The sequence below is a fragment of the Vanessa tameamea genome, chromosome 30 (genome assembly GCF_037043105.1).
Source record: "Vanessa tameamea isolate UH-Manoa-2023 chromosome 30, ilVanTame1 primary haplotype, whole genome shotgun sequence".
Lineage (NCBI taxonomy): Eukaryota > Metazoa > Arthropoda > Insecta > Lepidoptera > Nymphalidae > Vanessa > Vanessa tameamea.
In genome coordinates this window covers 1194721-1212574 of record NC_087338.1, presented here as the reverse complement: position 1 = coordinate 1212574, position 17854 = coordinate 1194721, and the positions used below count along the sequence as shown (strand labels likewise).

The 17854-nt window shown below is 33.4% G+C and overlaps 1 protein-coding gene across 1 annotated transcript in view; it reads right to left on the bottom strand.

The window, feature by feature from the left end:
• LOC113391644 (sorting nexin-32) overlaps nt 1-17854 on the bottom strand; it is a 134965-nt gene that overhangs the window by 49186 nt on the left and 67925 nt on the right. The window lies entirely within an intron of this gene.

Sequence of the window (17854 nt, the reverse complement as noted above, 5' to 3'; positions counted from 1 at the left end):
GATCTCAATCCTTATATTATATAGGATGCGTGTGGTACCTTGAACTTTTAAAGAAAGGTAAGGATTTGCTCTGACGTCCCTTTCAATTTTTTATACAAAAACATTTCGTATATCGTTCGCTTCGGTCAAAACGTGACGCAGATTTTGATATTACGAGCTACTGGGAGATATCGTTCGCTTTGATGTTTAAAAACACAACACACACTTGTGTCTAAGTAATAAAGTATGTGAGCTTTACTTGGTTGTGGTAAGTCCGTCTGGCTACCGTCAAACAGCAATTAGAATTATAATTTGTATTAATGGAGTATCTTCAAGGGTGATAGGGCTAGTTTTAAAGCCAAGGGATATTACGTGGCACGTGGCTTTGATGTAAGAGATTCTTCTTCAAACTTTTTTAGAAGGATGGATGTTTGACAATGGGTAACTTAATAATGAGATGGTCGCCTCCAGGCTGTTTATAACGAAAATATATTTATTGTTATTGTATATCAAATTAATAGTTGTTAATAGGAAATTTGAAAAAAATCTCGCTGTTTCATTCGCCTGTTCTTTTAAGGTCGAAGTTATTAATTTTCAAAACGGTGGTAGATTTTTGACTATCAATATACACTTCTATATTGAATAAAGATTTTTGACTTGGACCTGACTGACTTACCAGAGATATTACATCCCATGCTAGCATGTCTCTCTTCCCCTAAGGAGAAAACTTTATGTCAAAACGATCACGTCGAGTCCTTCAAGAGGTACCTACAGGGTAATAAAACATGTAAACTTTACTCAAAGGAGCCAAATTTTAAAGGTTTCTCAAACGTGATACTTCTTCTTCAAATGTATTTATTGGTAAATGTAAAATGTCACGACTAAACCACTCATTTGTTTTTATAATTCATCTCGTGCTCAGCGGTGAAGGAAAACATCGTGAGGAAACCTGCATATGTCTAATTTCAACGAAATTCTGCCACATGTGTATTCCACCAACCTGCATTAGAGCAGCGTGGTGGAATATGCTCCAAGACCTTCTCCTCAAAGGGAGAGGATGCCTTAGTCGAGCAGTGGGAAATTTACAGGCTGTTAACGTAAACAAAAACCACTGATCGTAACGAAATATTGTATACCATTGTTTAAGCGACTTGGAAAATACGGTTTCAAAAATATATAAGACTCAAGAACAGACAGTTTTATTATATACCTTCCTGGTAAAAAAAATCGCCATTCATAATACTTATTAAATTCTAACTAAATATTTACAAAGATTATTCATTTCCAAAAGTTTTTTTTGCCTTTTCGCGTTATCCGTTTGTTAGTTAATTTCCGCAATAATTAATTTGTCTTTAATCTTTGGTCGTAAAATCGACAGTTCGGACTGACAGCGATGAGGTCACCCATCGTAATTGATTGACTCAAAAATATCAATAGATTATTTATAAAAGTAAGAAAAGCCCGCGTGTGGGGGGGGAGGTAAAATTAGTTAGCCGGTGTACTTTTCTGTAAAATTTGATAACGATCAGTTGAGTAGTTAAGACTGTTTACATAAGATTTGTTAACGTTGTAAAATTGGTTGGTTATAAAATTTGTTAAGACTTGTGAACGTAAGCGTAACACGCTAACAAACAGCCACTTTCGGATTAATAATATTCTATTTAATATTGTAGCTGCTCATTTCGACGTCGTACGAGCAAAATAAGGATTCAAATGTTCGTATTTCTAACTTACAAAGACTTTTACTTGAAGTTATACCCCCTATTTAATTCAATGTTGAAATTTCCAAAAATCCTAACAAATATGACACTTGGTTGTAGGGCTTTGTGCAAGCCCGTCTGGGTAGGTACCATCCACTCATCAGATATTCTACCGCCAAACAGTATTGTTCTGTTCCGGTTCGTGAGCCAGTGTAACTACAGGCATAAGGGACGTAACGTATCTTAGTTCCCAAGGTTGGTGGCGCATTGGTGATGTAAGGAATGGTTAATATTTCTTACAACGCCATTGTCTATGGGCGGTGAACACTTACCATCAGGTGGCCCATTAGCGCGTCCGCCTACCGATATCATAAAAAATATATATATATATATATATTTTCCTACTGTCCTGTATAGAGTTTTAATTCGTGTTCTTGGCATTTTTTCATTTAAATTAAATTACAACACGACACAGGTTACTTGTCAAGGTCAAGTAGGATAGATAGATAGATAGATAGCTTGCTATTTTTATTGTTAAAGTTATACGAGCATAAGATCCACCTGAGATACCAATGATAATCCTACGGCGGGGAGATAAAAGAAAAAATATTTTTGAGATTAAAATAATATTTTTTTTAAAATAAATATGTACTAAAAATTTATTATAAGTTAATGTTAGGTTCATCTTCAGAACAACCAGTATCCAAAATGGGTAATTTCATTGTTAAAAACATCATATTATAAAACAATTATTAATAGAGTACTTAAGTATTCACAACGCAAAGGCTAGTTATAAAATTTTACAATGCCAATATATATGGGCGGTGGTGACCACTTACCATCAGGTGACCCATTTCCTAATCTCATGTGCCGGGTACGAGTAATGGAGCCACCGTCCTTCGCGACATATTTGGCGGGCGCCGTGGTCATATATCTTTTACTTATATCGTTAAAGTCGATACTCGATTGCAGTGCACGAAAAAAAAAGTACGTCGACGATTTCTACTGTCAAAGACGTCCCTGGTGGTTACCATGGTCGAATATTAAAAGGGCGACAATTGTACGTACAGCCCGGACCGCCTATGGTTAACGCCGGTCCTGCTAATCTGCCAAGTTATCTTAAATTAAAAACAAAGGTTCGAACACTACATAGTCTGGAGAACATCATCATAAATAAATAAATATTGAACTACATCACATACATTACTAATCTCAATGTAAGTAGCTAAAGCACTTGTGCTATGGAAAATCAGACGTAACGACGGTACCAAAAATACCCAGACCCAAGACAACATAGAAAACTAATGAACTTTTTCTACATCGACTCGGGACCTCGGAGTGGCGTACCCATGAAAACCGGTGCACACACTACTCGACCACGGCGTCGCCAAAATCATAATACGTTTGAAAAAGAACTTTATTTCTGAAAACTACGAACAGCCAAGTCATGTTGCCAGTTGTAAAATAACGGTTTCGCTCGTATTTAAGATATGCCTAATCATTGCAGGATCTAAAAATTTGTAAGTAATTTCCGGCTTCAAATTTATTTAACCTCTGTTATAATAACTGTATTGAATGTATTTTATGCGTAGCTGTTTTTATTTGATCACGATTATATAAGGTTCTCAGTAATACTAAATTTTTTTCCAGTACAATTTATTTAATGAAATTTTAAAATGTCAAAACTGAGATACAATTAGCTTGAACCCGTAAGTCTAACAGGATGAAATGTTGCACATAAACTCTTTATGGAATGTATATGAGCATTAACAGAGGATTTTTCAAAACTCATCTTCTTAAATGGAGGATGAAAATTTGTATGGAAACTCGTCATTACTGATGTTTTTGGTAAACAGTATTTAGGTTTACATTGATGAGTTAAAGCAGATGATGAAGATTTTTTGAAAATTCATCACCGAAGGGTATGAAACTTGGCTGAAAGTTTTGAAAGATAAAAATATGGAAATCGATATTTAAGTTTAGGATTAAAATATAGCGATTAAAAAATTTGGATGAAATTTTGGATGAAAGTTCGTATCAAATTTCATGTTTTTTAACGTTCGAAATATAGGAATTGATATTATATTAGGCTTCTGTTTACAAGCAAAAGGTCAACATAGCAGTGTTTTCATCAGAACATCTGGTACACGACTAGTAGTAAATTAATTCAGTAATTACAATATCTGAAGTCGCTTGAGGAGATTATTCATGTCATGACATCAGTGTACGACATTAAATGTGTAGGTACGCCTTTATTATGTAACAATAATAACATAGGCAATCGTGTTATTAGAACAAATATCATAATTTATAACAATGACGTTACATTTTCGTATCTCGATGAAGCCTTCGCATTCGTTACGGACGCACGAGAAATATTTAATCCCATAAAAGATGGATATATTTAGTAGTCCTGAAAGGCCGGCAACGCACCTGCAAGCCCCCCGGTGTTGCAGATGTCCATGGGCGGTGGTAGTCACTTTCCATCAGGTGAGCCTCCTGCTCGTTTGCCACCTATTTTATAAAAAAAAAATTTTTTTTTATTTCCATTCCGCCAAACATTGAATGTAAATTATACGACAAAGTTTTCGGTAGAATCGCGAATTAATCGTAGTTGAAATTAGCCGTTTTTTAGTTATGAAATGATAGGTAAATGCTCCTTATGATGGTAGGTGGTCCATTTGTTTTGCGGTTATATTCCTCGTTACAATTTCGTTTTCATTCTGAGCAGAGCACAAAGGAATTGAGGCCCTAGACCGACAGAGGCGTGGCGACCCTTTTATTTTTAATTTTTTTTTTATGGCATTGGTTTTCGGTCGAGCATATGGGCCACCTGATGGTAAGTGGTCACCTCCGCCCATAGACAAAGGCGCTGTAAGAAATATTGACCATTCCTTACATCACCTATGCGCCACCAACCTTGGGAACTAAGATGTTATGTCCCTTGTGCCTGTGATTACACTAGCTCACTCACCCTTCTAACCGGAACACAACAATACAGAGTACTGTTATTTGGCGGTAGAATATCTGACGAGTGAGTGGTACCTACCCAGACGGGCTTGCACAAAGCCCTACCACCAAGTAAATTATATTATGAATTAATTAGAATATCTTAATTTCAATCAGTGAGCTATAATTTTATTAACTTGTATCGGTTTACTCCAGCCCTGATTCTGCGTTAAAGAATGAGAAAGCACTTGAGTTTACATCCATACCTATATTCCTTATATTTTGTCTATATAATGTTAAATGTTAAATGTCGTACAACAAATGAAACTTTTACAATTACTCCACTTGCTGATCGTCGAACACTTAGAGATCAATAATTTTTGTTTAAATTAATAAGGAATTACATAAATTCACCCTACCTTCTAAATTGCTTAAGATTCAGGTGTCCTAATATACGAACTCGAAATAAGGCTTTGTTTAGTTTGCCCTTATTAAAGTCAAATTATGCACGAAATTCTTTTATATATAGAGTCTGTAATGAATATAACACTAAATTTTCCAGTATTGATATATTTACAGAATCAGTTGCTAACTTCAGGAAATTTGTGCTAGAACCATAAAGCCTAGATCCTTTGTTTGTTTTTTTTCAAATTTGCACTTTTTTCATGGGTTTGTTTTTTCTTATTATTATTATATTAGATATTATAATTAATTTTGTTCTGCTCTTATTATGTTTTTAGTTATAAGTGGAAACTTTACTGGTATATGTGCTAATTTTTATGCTTTAGCTTTAAGAATGACTTGTACTGTTTGTTTCCCTAATAAAGTAAAAATAAAATAAAAAAATAATATTTGACGCGCAATAAGTCTATCTTGAAAATGTTCCCCACGGCTGGAATCGATCAGGAATTAATGATTGTCTTCATATGTCAAACATACATTGTATGTTGGAAGGAATAATGTTTCCTAAACTCATTTGAAAAGTATTTAACAATAGACAAGAGTTAAATGGCAAATAATTCAACGTTCGCCATTTAAATATCAATCATCTGGTGTTGATTCACAAATGACGCCATGTAACATCGTATTGTAAAACAAAGGCTTCAGATAGTTTCTTAGCTATTTTAATTAATTAGTAGTTCAATTAGGCTTAACACACACATATATATATATATAAATATATGTATATAAGCGAAAAACCACTCACTGATAAATCACGAAGAAAAATATCAGAAAATTTAATATCAACAAGCTTGAAATTTAGCAGGTAGGTTCCTTATATGGTGTAGATATCCGGATTTTACGAAACTTAAAGGGGTGAAACGGGACTAGGAAGTTTGTACAAAAGTCCCATGTTTTTGAAGTAAGAGACTTGAAATTTAAAATGTATGCTCAATGGATGGTGTGGTTGTCTACTAAAGTATATTTAGAAATCCACCCCCTTTTGGGGTTAAAACGAGGATGCTAGTAATCTATATTAATATTATAAAGAGGTATAGCTTGTTTTTTTTTTGTATATTGGGCATAATATCCGAAATGAATGCGTCAATTTTAAAACTATTTTCACTGGTTGAAAGCTACATTATTTCTGAGTGCTATACATTATAAATTATGTCATGCACAGTAGCCGAGATATCGTAGTTTTTGTCTTACAAATCGGTAAGGAATAACTCTTATAACGGAACATCTCTAGAAGATATCTCCGATTCCAAGTTGTGTTCGCACAATTGTTCACTGTGATATAGTCTTTAACAACGATATTTAATCTTTCTTCATAAATAAACTGCACTCGTGCGAAGCCGAAGCGAGTCGCTAGTGTATACAATGCAATAAACCTGATTCGTTATTGTAATACTAGCTGAACCTGCGGTTTTACCCGCGCGAAATTTATGAAACTTTACCTATAGCAGACAAACCGTAATCACTTATTTTCCCCTCGTTATATCCGCGACTCAAACTGCATCCATACCAAATTTCATCTAAATCAGTTCAGCAATTAACGCTTTAAACGAAGAGGTAACACACAGAGTTACTTTTGCTTTTAAAAAATTAGTATGAAATATCAACCAACCTTGGGAGCTAAGATGTTATGTCCCTGAGTGTAATAATACTGGTTCACTACCCACCAGACAGTGTTAATTACAGGGATATGCAAAAAAACACGTCGATCGATAGAGTAGTTAGGGCGTGAAAGCATTACAAACAAACAAACTGACATTCGCGTTTATAACATTAGTTAGGATGTCTTGATTGGCAATCTCTATATTCCAAGAAACCTATAAAAATCTAATTTCAAAGAATGGACCCATTAATTCAGATATTTGTAATATTATAAAACGCGAAGCATCGGCTCTCACCGATCATCAATATTTATAAATACTTCGTACATAAATAGGTCATTCACGTTTATAATCATGGCAATAAATTAAACGAAATTGCATCAATTTTGCATAAATATTTAGGCAGCAATAACTCAAATATTAAGCCATTTTTCTGTCCATAACAAATTATTATATTTTTATCTTGACGCGCTTTGGAGGTAAGCAAACTCGTATGCAGTGACTGCGATAGGCGTTATGACTATGACCATTTTCGACCGCTTTTTGCTCGTTATAATAAATATTTCGTTGCCTGCCCCTTGGTCCAGTGTATATATATAAGGCCATATATCCTACTATCCTGGATACATACACTAGGTTGGACCAATCAAAAGTTATCGGGCTATGTCAAAAAATTCTCAGTATTAGCTCGGAGGCTGGAAGTTACGTAAAGCCATTGATCCTGCTCCTGAACTCTTTCCTGTCCTGTTGATCTGCCGTTCCTTCGAATTATTTGAGGGAGAAATAGAGAGTGCATCTGAGTTCACGCACATATTATATGTTCTGCGTAGTTGGCTCGTCTCTTTTGAGATCGGTCGCTAGGGAGAGATGTATTTATTTAACCCCATGTTTATTTATGGGTTTTATTTAATTATAAATTCGGTCAAGCCGTTTCACGTCTGCCAGGCGTCACAGCTACATTTTTATTTATTTACTATGAGAAAATTAAAAAAATATTTATCCTCATTCGGCCAATCCTAGTCCACGACTCAACATAGGCTGAACTCTGTTTTGGAATCCACTCTAAATTCCGTCTACTCCATCAACTGTGACCAGCCCACTGATACTTCAGTCTGCTAATTTTTCAAGGTACGTCAGTAACTCTGGTTCTTCTTATGATAACCCCATTCTTGTATATAATATACTTATTCTACTGGCAAACAGCAATATTTGGCATCGTTGTTTAATATCCATACGTAACTGATTTGAAGGGTGATTGAGGCAGTAAAAACTAGGTACACTACACTACTAAGGCACAAGAGGTATAATATTTTCATTGCCAAGGTTGGTTGCGCATTGGTGACATTTGAATTGGCCTTGGAACATAATGGTACAAACTACGAGTCAAAATATTCAGCGGCTATAATACGCGTCCTAAAAAAACAGCCGTATTTTTATGTATATGGATATGAAATTTTATGTTCTATTTTCAGTTGTTTTAAGGCCTAGTTAATTGACTTTTTAATTTAATTAATAATTAATTATAAAGGACATTTAACATCAAATATATTAAGCAATTAAAGAAACTGTATCGATCAACCTTTGCAAATAATTTATTTAAAAAAAAAAAAAACCGCGTGTTTCGAAATAAATACAAATCTTTATTTAATTCAGTTTAAAATGTGTCAATATATTATTTATTATAAACAGACGATCTGTTTCATATGATCTATAATTTATCGTTTTTTTATGATTTATCAAATATAGTTACTAGAAAATTTCCTTATTTGGTTAAATGTTTAATTTGCCTAATATTTTTACGTCATTTTTTGTCTATTTTGTTTTTGAATATAATATTTTCGGGTCAAATGGTGCAATCCTAAATTGTCTATATACGTAGTTTAGAACAAAGTCGCTTCCCGCCGTCTGTACGCTTAGATCTTCTAAACTACAACGCGGATTCTAATGAGGTTTTACGTCAATAATCAGTCTAATTAAAGTAGAGAAAATCGGATAATTTCAACTTTCCTAGCGGGAAAAATTATTAAGAACTTTTCTTCTTACGTTCGTTCTTCAATCTTTAAGTTTTATATAAATGCTTATTGTAAACGTATGAACTCGTAGCCAGTAATATTATTATTGCGGAAGTGAATGGCATGAGCCGATATGGCCCAGTGGTTAGAACGCGTGCATCTTAACCGATGATTTCGGGTTCAAACCCAGGCAGGCACCACTGAATTTTCATGTGCTTAATTTGTGTTTATAATTCATCTCGTGCTCGGCGGTGAAGGAAAACATCGTGAGGAAACCTGCATGTGTCTAATTTCAACGAAATTCAGCCACATGTGTATTCCGCCAACCCGCATTGGAGCAGCGTGGTGGAATATGCTCCAAACCTTCTCCTCAAAGGGAGAGGAGGCCTTTAGCGCAGCAGTGGGAAATTTACAGGCTGCTAATGCTAATGCTAAAAAGTGAATGGCGGTGGATTTAAGATGTAAAAGTGTATTTCACATCCTAATTACTGAAGCTATTTTCCTGACATTTTTCACTCACGTTGTGAAGTTTACAGGAAAGGACATAGCATATTTAATTCACACGTGCTCGAAGCTGGAAAATGGAGCCTATGTCCTTCCCTGGGACTCAAACTATCAACGTCCAACATTTAATCTAAATCGGTCCAGCAGTTTAAGCGCGAAGAGGTAACAGACTTTCGCATTTATAATTTTAGAAGGATTATTTATGAAAGATAATCAAGAGCCTCGACTCGCGTAAGAATTCGGAGGTAGTTTTCACCGGATGTGAATATTTTACTTTAAATTTAGGTTCAATTAGTACTTCGCTGGTTCAGTCCTGGTTTTAAACAAAGGTACAATCAATACGTTACAGTTTTAAGCCCCGATTGGAGGCAGAACAAAAAGTAACTGAGTTTTACTGTTAAGAAAATCTTATAATAAAGGCTATAAATATTGGACAACATCACATACATTACTCTGATCCCAATGTAAGTAGCTAAAGCACTTGTGTTATGGAGAATCAGAAATAACGACGGTACCACAAACATCCAGACAAAAGACAACATAGAAAACTAATGAACTTTTTCTACGTCCTCTCGGCCGGGAATCGAACCCGGGACCTCGGAGTAGCGTACTCATAAAAACTGTACACACAACTCGACCACGGAGGTCGTCATAAAAGCTCAGTGACTTTTGTTCGACCGATCACAATTAAATATGGCAACTAAAATTAACTATATTATCTAGATAGTATTAAACTATAAAAAAAACTAACAAACGAGCCAATTTTATTATCTCTGTGTGCGTCACAGCTACACTTGACACTCATATTACTTTACTAGTGTGCGTGTAACCAACTATTGGACATTATTATTTTCGACGCCTTCTCAACTTTGACAGTCTATTTAAACATATAAACAATCAAAGGTCAAAAAATGTTATTAACATGAGAATTGATAACATTAAGTACTTAATATATACAAATATGAATTAAAAATAGTTACTGTATAAATCTTGACCGCGGGGAATGGTGGCAGGAATTAGTAGCATTTCCCCGTTGAATAAAATAAAAGAAGGAGGTGAGGAGAATAAAATCGGTTGTTCTTTTTTTATTTTCGTTATATCAGAACTTTGTCATTTACACCGATTTAGAACAAAAGCTTTTTTTCCATTTTGGGATGTATGCTTCACGCTTTGTCACGTTTAACTTTTAAAAAAATAACTTAACTCAATTTAATTTTGCTAAATTGACGTGACTATTTGCAACATTCAGTGATTATATCGAAACGCTGTGTACTTTTCAATTGTTTTATTCATGGAGATTATTTTTATAGTTTCCGTAATCATGGTTGCAACTCGTTACTAGAGGGTGCTGCAGGGCTTCAAATTATTTACCAATCAAGAGAGGTGTTAAGTACCCTATATACTTTTTTGAACCCCTGATAGCATATATGGAAACTTCCATAATAAACAGATTTTTTATAGTATATTTATGGACTAGTAGATGAGCCACCTTATGGTAAGTGGTCATCACATTCCTTACATCGCCAATGCGCCACCAACCTTGGTAACTAAGATGTTATGTCCCTTGTGCCTCTAGTTACGCTGACTCACTCTTCAAACCGGAACACAATAATACCTACTGAGTACTGCTGTTTGGTAGTAGAATATCTAATGAGCGGGTACCTATCCAGACGGGTTGCACAAGACCTACCAAGTAATAAGGTTGAGTATAAATATACTCAACTCTAACTAACTACTAAATGATTTTCTCATTCATAATATTGGTAGGATGACTTCCTAAACTATAACAGTTATTGCGTTAATAATCCAGCCTCACGCTAAGTAGTTTACGAAATACATTACGTGACGGGCAAACGTTTATAATTTAAAGATGATCTCAGATATTCAGATCAGCTATTCTGTAAAAAATTACATCGTATGTCACTCGTGAATATTGACGACTGTTTTATGATAGATATCTGTTCACTGATGAAAATCCGGCTTTGCTGGTGTATAATAAATAAAAGTAAACAAATATAAATATACTAACTACCGTACCCCGCATGAAATTACTATGTGGAACACACTTTCTGAACGCACCCGTAAACGTCAAACATGGCCGCCCGTTGAACTGTCAACGTCATTGAATTTCATCGATTTAATATCGAAATATCTCGATTATACGAATTTTACAGATGTATATCTAGTCTTTCGTAGACCTGCACGGAATTATTAATATAGATTAAATAATTTAATAAGTGCTTATTCCTACATTAACGAACTCACGCGTTCAAAATCAAAACATACTTTATCCAAGTAGGCTTTTACAAGCACTTTTGAAACGTCATTTAAACTATATTAAGTGAAGCTACCACCGTTTCGGAATGTAGATTCTACCGAGAAGAACCGGAAAGAAACTCAGTAGTTACTCTTTTACAACATTTAAAAATACAGTCATGTTAGTTAAATACAATTATATATGTATGTAATATATCCTACCTGGAAGTCAACAAGTATTGACTCCACGCTTTTTTACCATCTATATAATCTTGTATTTGAATAAAATGCCTTCTTTACCAATGTATTTTTTACAGATGATTTGAATTTATGAAACGGCAAAGTTAAAAATGTCTACATCTCGTAGACACGGGCGTCACTTTATCGCACGTAGAATATTTAACGCGGGGGGGCGCGTCGTCTTGAATTAATAGTTCAATACGCTGTTTTGATGCGTGATTGTTTTTTTGTCATCTATTTAATTGGACTGACAAATGGGCACCTTATGGTGAGTAGTCACGACTGCCCATATATATTAGTAATGTAGGAAATACTAATTATTCACTCATATCACCAATACGCCGGAAATTTTGGGATGTTATGTCCTTTTAGTTCCACTGTACATAGATCTATGGGCTCACCTTCGTACAGGTGAAATAAGAATATTATTATTATTGTTAAAAAAATCCTTGAAACCTTTCGCAGCAACACCTGTTGAGACCAATCGAAACCCACCCAGTCACTCACTCTAACCGTGACCTTGGAGGAGTTCGTCCACCACCTCGCACGCATGATGTGTGCAGGCATCTCCACGACACAGCACCGTTGTATACTCTACCGCCTGAGAGGCGTCCTCTTTATGAAGTACTCCTACTGTTGCCTGACATCTGTCCCTTTGTAGGCAGTAGACGACAACAACCACCTGGACTAGACAATCACCCGAATACGACGACACCACTGGGCCAGTTAGACCCTGACCCCACAGGTCAAAGTAATTGATACGGCAGACGAGGCTAATTTTGAGGATCTCCTCGGGTAAGGATGGCAATAATGCCCGTATCCAGCGTAGATAAATATATTTTCTGTACGTGTGTATAAATATGTGTAAATATTTATAATTGTAAATATCTCGCATATCATTTTCTGCTATTTCACGATCGTGTCCCGCGATTAAATCCGAGTTTGTTATGGAATAGCTCTATTTAACTGAATCCATTGTCATCAGTAATCATTGTATTTAATGGATCAAATACATAATTATTACAATATAGCACGTATAATGTGTCTCGCGCCAAACTAGTCAACATCGGAAGGGTATCGTTTCATTTAGGAGTTGGCCTGACACTGGGCCGACTCTGCTTGAAAAACAACTTGCCCATAACGATCTTTTTATTCAGGCGTCCATTTGATGTCATCACTGTGATAAAGATTTTTTACATGATGAATGCTTTGAACGTTACTAAAATATTAGACTTAACAGCTATACATATATTTAAGCTTATATACTATTCAAACCACAGGAGGACAAAAGCCAAATAAACAACATTTGACAGCGAATTGTCGCGATAGAATTGGTCGAGAGCAGAATTATTGATTTGAACGTCGACGACACTGTTGTTGGAACTTTAAAAGTAAAATTAAATTGGATGTAAGTAGTTAGGTATGGTAGTACATAATCATAACATAATCAGCCTGTAAATTTCCCACTGCTGGGCTAAGGCCTCCTCTCCCGTTGAGGAGAAGGTATGGAGCATATTCCACCACGCTGCTCCAATGCGGGTTGGTGGAATACACATGTGGCAGAATTTCGTTGAAATTAGACACATGTAGGTTTCCTCACGATGTTTTCCTTCACCACCGAGCACGAGATGAATTATAAACAAATTAAGCACATGTAAATTCAGTGGTGCCTGCCTGGGTTTGAAACCCGAAATCATCGGTTAAGATGCACGCGTTCTAACCACTGGGCCATCTCGGCTCATAGTAGTGTTGTATTATAAATAAATATATATTAATCAAAAACTTGACCGATTCGTATGTAATACGTAAATCTGTATTTAGTATTGTCGTGGTCGTGGAAGTCCTTATAAATAGTTGAATAAATATATCGATTTTCTTTGTCAAATCATGAACGATCTACCGCAAAGTGTAGCAATATTTAAATATAAAAAATTATAAAATGCTAATAGGACTAATTCATAAATATTTATAGTATAATTTAGGTATATCTGGATTTTAATCGTTTTGTCTGTGACTTTGCTTGTGGTCTTTAGTTGTAGAAATATTTTTTTTGGAAATAATTATTTTAGTTACAAAATTTGTCCAGTTCTCGAACAAATCTGCTTAGATCCTATTATTTTATATGCTGAGGACTGACATATGGATATTACCACCAAATAATTATAATAATAATTAAAATTTAAACAGCATTTATTATTATAGGGCGAGTCAATATCTTACAGAGCGAATTTCCACGTCCGCCTAACAATAAATTAAAAAAAAAAACTATTTTCTTTTTCATGTAAGTGCCGAAATTAATATTATTACAACGTAAAAATTTAAGCATTGTTAAATATTTTTCTTCCCTGACTTGATGAGATTAAATTAAGTTAGTATATTAAGTAAATGTTCCTGCATTATTAAAGATTATAGATCGAGCCATTTATAATATTTAAATATAAATACAATTGAAAAAAAAAAATTAAAAAAAAATACAGACAATTTTCTGTTAATTTTAATTACATATTTATAATTTTGTAACATTTAATGAATAAATTAATCATTCAATAATACAAGTATGGCAACACTAAATTATTTTTAATTTATTGTGTTGAAAGTTTTATGTCGAACTTTGAATATTTAAATTAATATAACGATTTCTTAATACGTATCATATTAAATGTATCAATTGATTAGAAATTTGGAAAGCGTAAGTGCATTGTGTATTTAACTTACGTAAATTCTTAAGTTAAGATTTATAGAATTTGTTTCACCTTTATTGCAGGTTGATACATATGACTGTGGCAGAATTTAATCTGACATTTTAGATATGCATTTTCTGATTGATCATTGATCATTACCTTCACCATAAAACAAGACAACATTTTAAAAACATAACATAAATAAAAAATAAAAATTCGAACCAGTGTCCTTTTCTATTTTAGTTTTAAATATGTTTATTTATTTAAAAGATACATTAACAATATACGTATTTCACACTCCATAAAAAAAAACTTAAGACTTCGCAACATTCAGCGATATGTATATGAATTAAAAATGTACACAACATCACAAATTTAATCAAATAAACAAATTTTATAATAATATACTTAATATAGGGAAAAAGAAAAAAAATGCTCCTATTAATGAAGTTTGTTTACAGCTGGCTTAAGTATGTGGTATGTTTTTTCTTTTTAAAAAAACATGTCGTGAAATACGTCTATTTCATATGCGGTTTATAAAATATTGATTTACGAGACAAGTCTGTTGCCAAATTTTAAAATTAAAAAAAAAATGACAGTTGTGCAGTATATAATTATTTTGCTTCAAAATTCATTTAATTTATTTGCTTGAAATATGCTGACACACAGATTTTAATAACAATACGTTTTTTTTTTATTTCCCAATGAATTATATTTCTTAACACACCAAGGTCACAAATATTCATCATGACCAATATCGTTTGTTAAAAATTAAATAATTTATTCGACTCATTAGCGTTTGATTTGTTAATTTTTACAAGTCCATGTAAGGTTGCTTTGAAAAGAGTGACAAATATTTATAATGTTTGTTGATAAATGTCAGATTCTTTGCGAAAAAAAAAATATGTCTGACTCAAATTACATTTTAACGGCCCACGCAGCGCTGAATTTACACTAGAGGCACTCGGGGTTCGTGTTACAGGGGCGACAATATTAGGACGATGAGAAAGAAAAAAAATCTCTTAAAAATATAAATAATTTAAAAAAAATATATTAAATATTCTACTATGTAATATACTCATATTTTTTTTTATTCATGTCGAAATTTTGCATAATCAATGTCGTACTGGGCCCACGGTTCATTTACCTGGACATGATATATTTTTTGTATTAACATTCATATACACGAAATAAATCCATCAAAATAATTAAATACAGAAATATTAAAAACAGTGATGTGGAATTATTGCGAATATTAGATTATGATACAGACATTGATAGTGATATATCGCACGGTCACAGAAAGTGTATAAGCCTCTTGCGAATTTTATGACTAAAATAAATCATTCCGAATTCGCATATCGAGCTAGACTGAACGACTTTCGTTCAAAATTAATTTAAAAATGTAATACGATCCTATTTGTGTGTAGCAAATTAAAAAGTTTTGTCATACTAATTTCCTTACACTTATGTAGGTAACTTATATCAAAATTCAATATTTCAACTTTTTTCAGAAGTCATGGTCTTCATCAGATACTATAGCAAAAGAAACTGCCGAAAAACAAAGTTCAAACTGTCTAAACGTTTTGTCATTCATCATTGACTTTCTTAAAAATCAAAGTAAATCAAACGAAACAAACCAATTGATGCATTGATACTTTATTTGTATTTAAAATAATTTATTGCTTAATTAATATAATATAATAAAAAAAGAAAAAAGTAAAACTTGTTTTGAGCATAAAATTGGTTTTGTAGTTATAGTAAAACGAAACGTTCGAAGTTCAGAATTCAGATAGGTTAGAGGGAAAAAAATAATCTGTCATTGGTTAAGGATAACACTTATCTAATTATTAGGATTGTGGAAAGCATATTAAAGGTAGATGAGTTCTTACTGATAATCGGAGATAGCGATCTATCCGTAAACTTAGACAGGTTATTGAAAACGGCCGTTAGCTTTCTGGGTCGAAAATAAAATATATGACTATAGGCCCGAACTTCTGGCGTTCAGTTTTTTTTTTTTGGCTGAGTAGGCAAAGATAATTCCGTAAATATGATAGAAGTAATAAGACATATTCCTAACAGCATTTATATAGTACGGCTCTAATTACGAATCACGTATCTAATTAGTTATTTATCGTAAAAATAAAAATGCGAATAAACTTAAAAAAGGGAATCAATTTATAAACGTATAATTGCACGTATATTATATAAGATTATATTATATGAAGTGAAACGGGAACAATAACAATCTTAATTCAATGTCAGTGTAACACAAGGGACATAACATCCTAGCTCCCAAGTCGTATGTGTTCTTGCAAGGTAAGGACTGGTTATCATTTTCTAACACCGATGTCTATGGGCACTCCTATTACCAAAAAATGATCCTGTTGCTCGTCCACAAACCAATTTAAAAAAATAGTAATGCTATTACATTTTAATATAAATGTATTTATATATTGTTTATGTATGTTATGTACATACGCCCCCCCCCCCTCTTATCTTTTTAACCTCTGTTTATTTCCTCTACCTTAATGGCTTAGAAAATGTCGTTGTTTAAGGCCTCTTGTAAATATTTCTTGAATTTGATTTATTGGTTGATTCAAATAAAAAACAGTTAAAAACATCAATAAACTTTATTTGTACATAATTTCTTATAATAAAAATAATACGGCCTTTCAACATTTAATGTCTGAACAAAGATTAAAAAAAAAAAACTATTAAATCGTCTTTGAAATAAACATAATATAATATATTTTTATTCTAACCTTACATCTAAAATTAAGATCTATTTTTAAAACTTGTAATTCATTGCGTTTGTTGCTAACTGTACCATCAGTTGAGTCTTATATCAGCGCTGACAATAGTTTGTGTGGCTGTTCCAATTTCCAGGATAAGTAAGCCAGTGTAATTATAGCTGACGTCAATGGCATGATGATGAGTCAAGGTAAATAATTTGACCTTGAATTGAAGCGACATCATTGGTCGAGATCTATATAATCTATGGTATTTGAAACAAAGATGACGTTTTGAATGAAGATGTTATCGGAACTTTGGGTGTAAAATTATAGTTAGTGGAACAGTGTTTTATTATAAATATAAATATATATTAATCAAGAACTGGAATACGTATTTATAATAACATACCTTCTTTGGAATATACTATTTAAATAAACAGCAATCAAGCAAGCGAAGTTGTTTGACCAAATACAATATTGATTTATAACTTATCTGAGGATATTGTAACAAATTTTGTTAATTAAAATGGGCAGATACGTAAAAAATTTTTACAATCCTATAAGTTATTTGCTATCGTTATCAGAATCACTATCATTTTATTGGTAAAATCAATTTTGCCGAAATGATTGATAAAATAAGGTTTGGAGCATATTCCACCACGCTGCTCCAATGCGGGTTGAAGGAATACACATGTGGCAGTATATCGTTGAAATTAGGCACATGCAGGTTTCCTCACG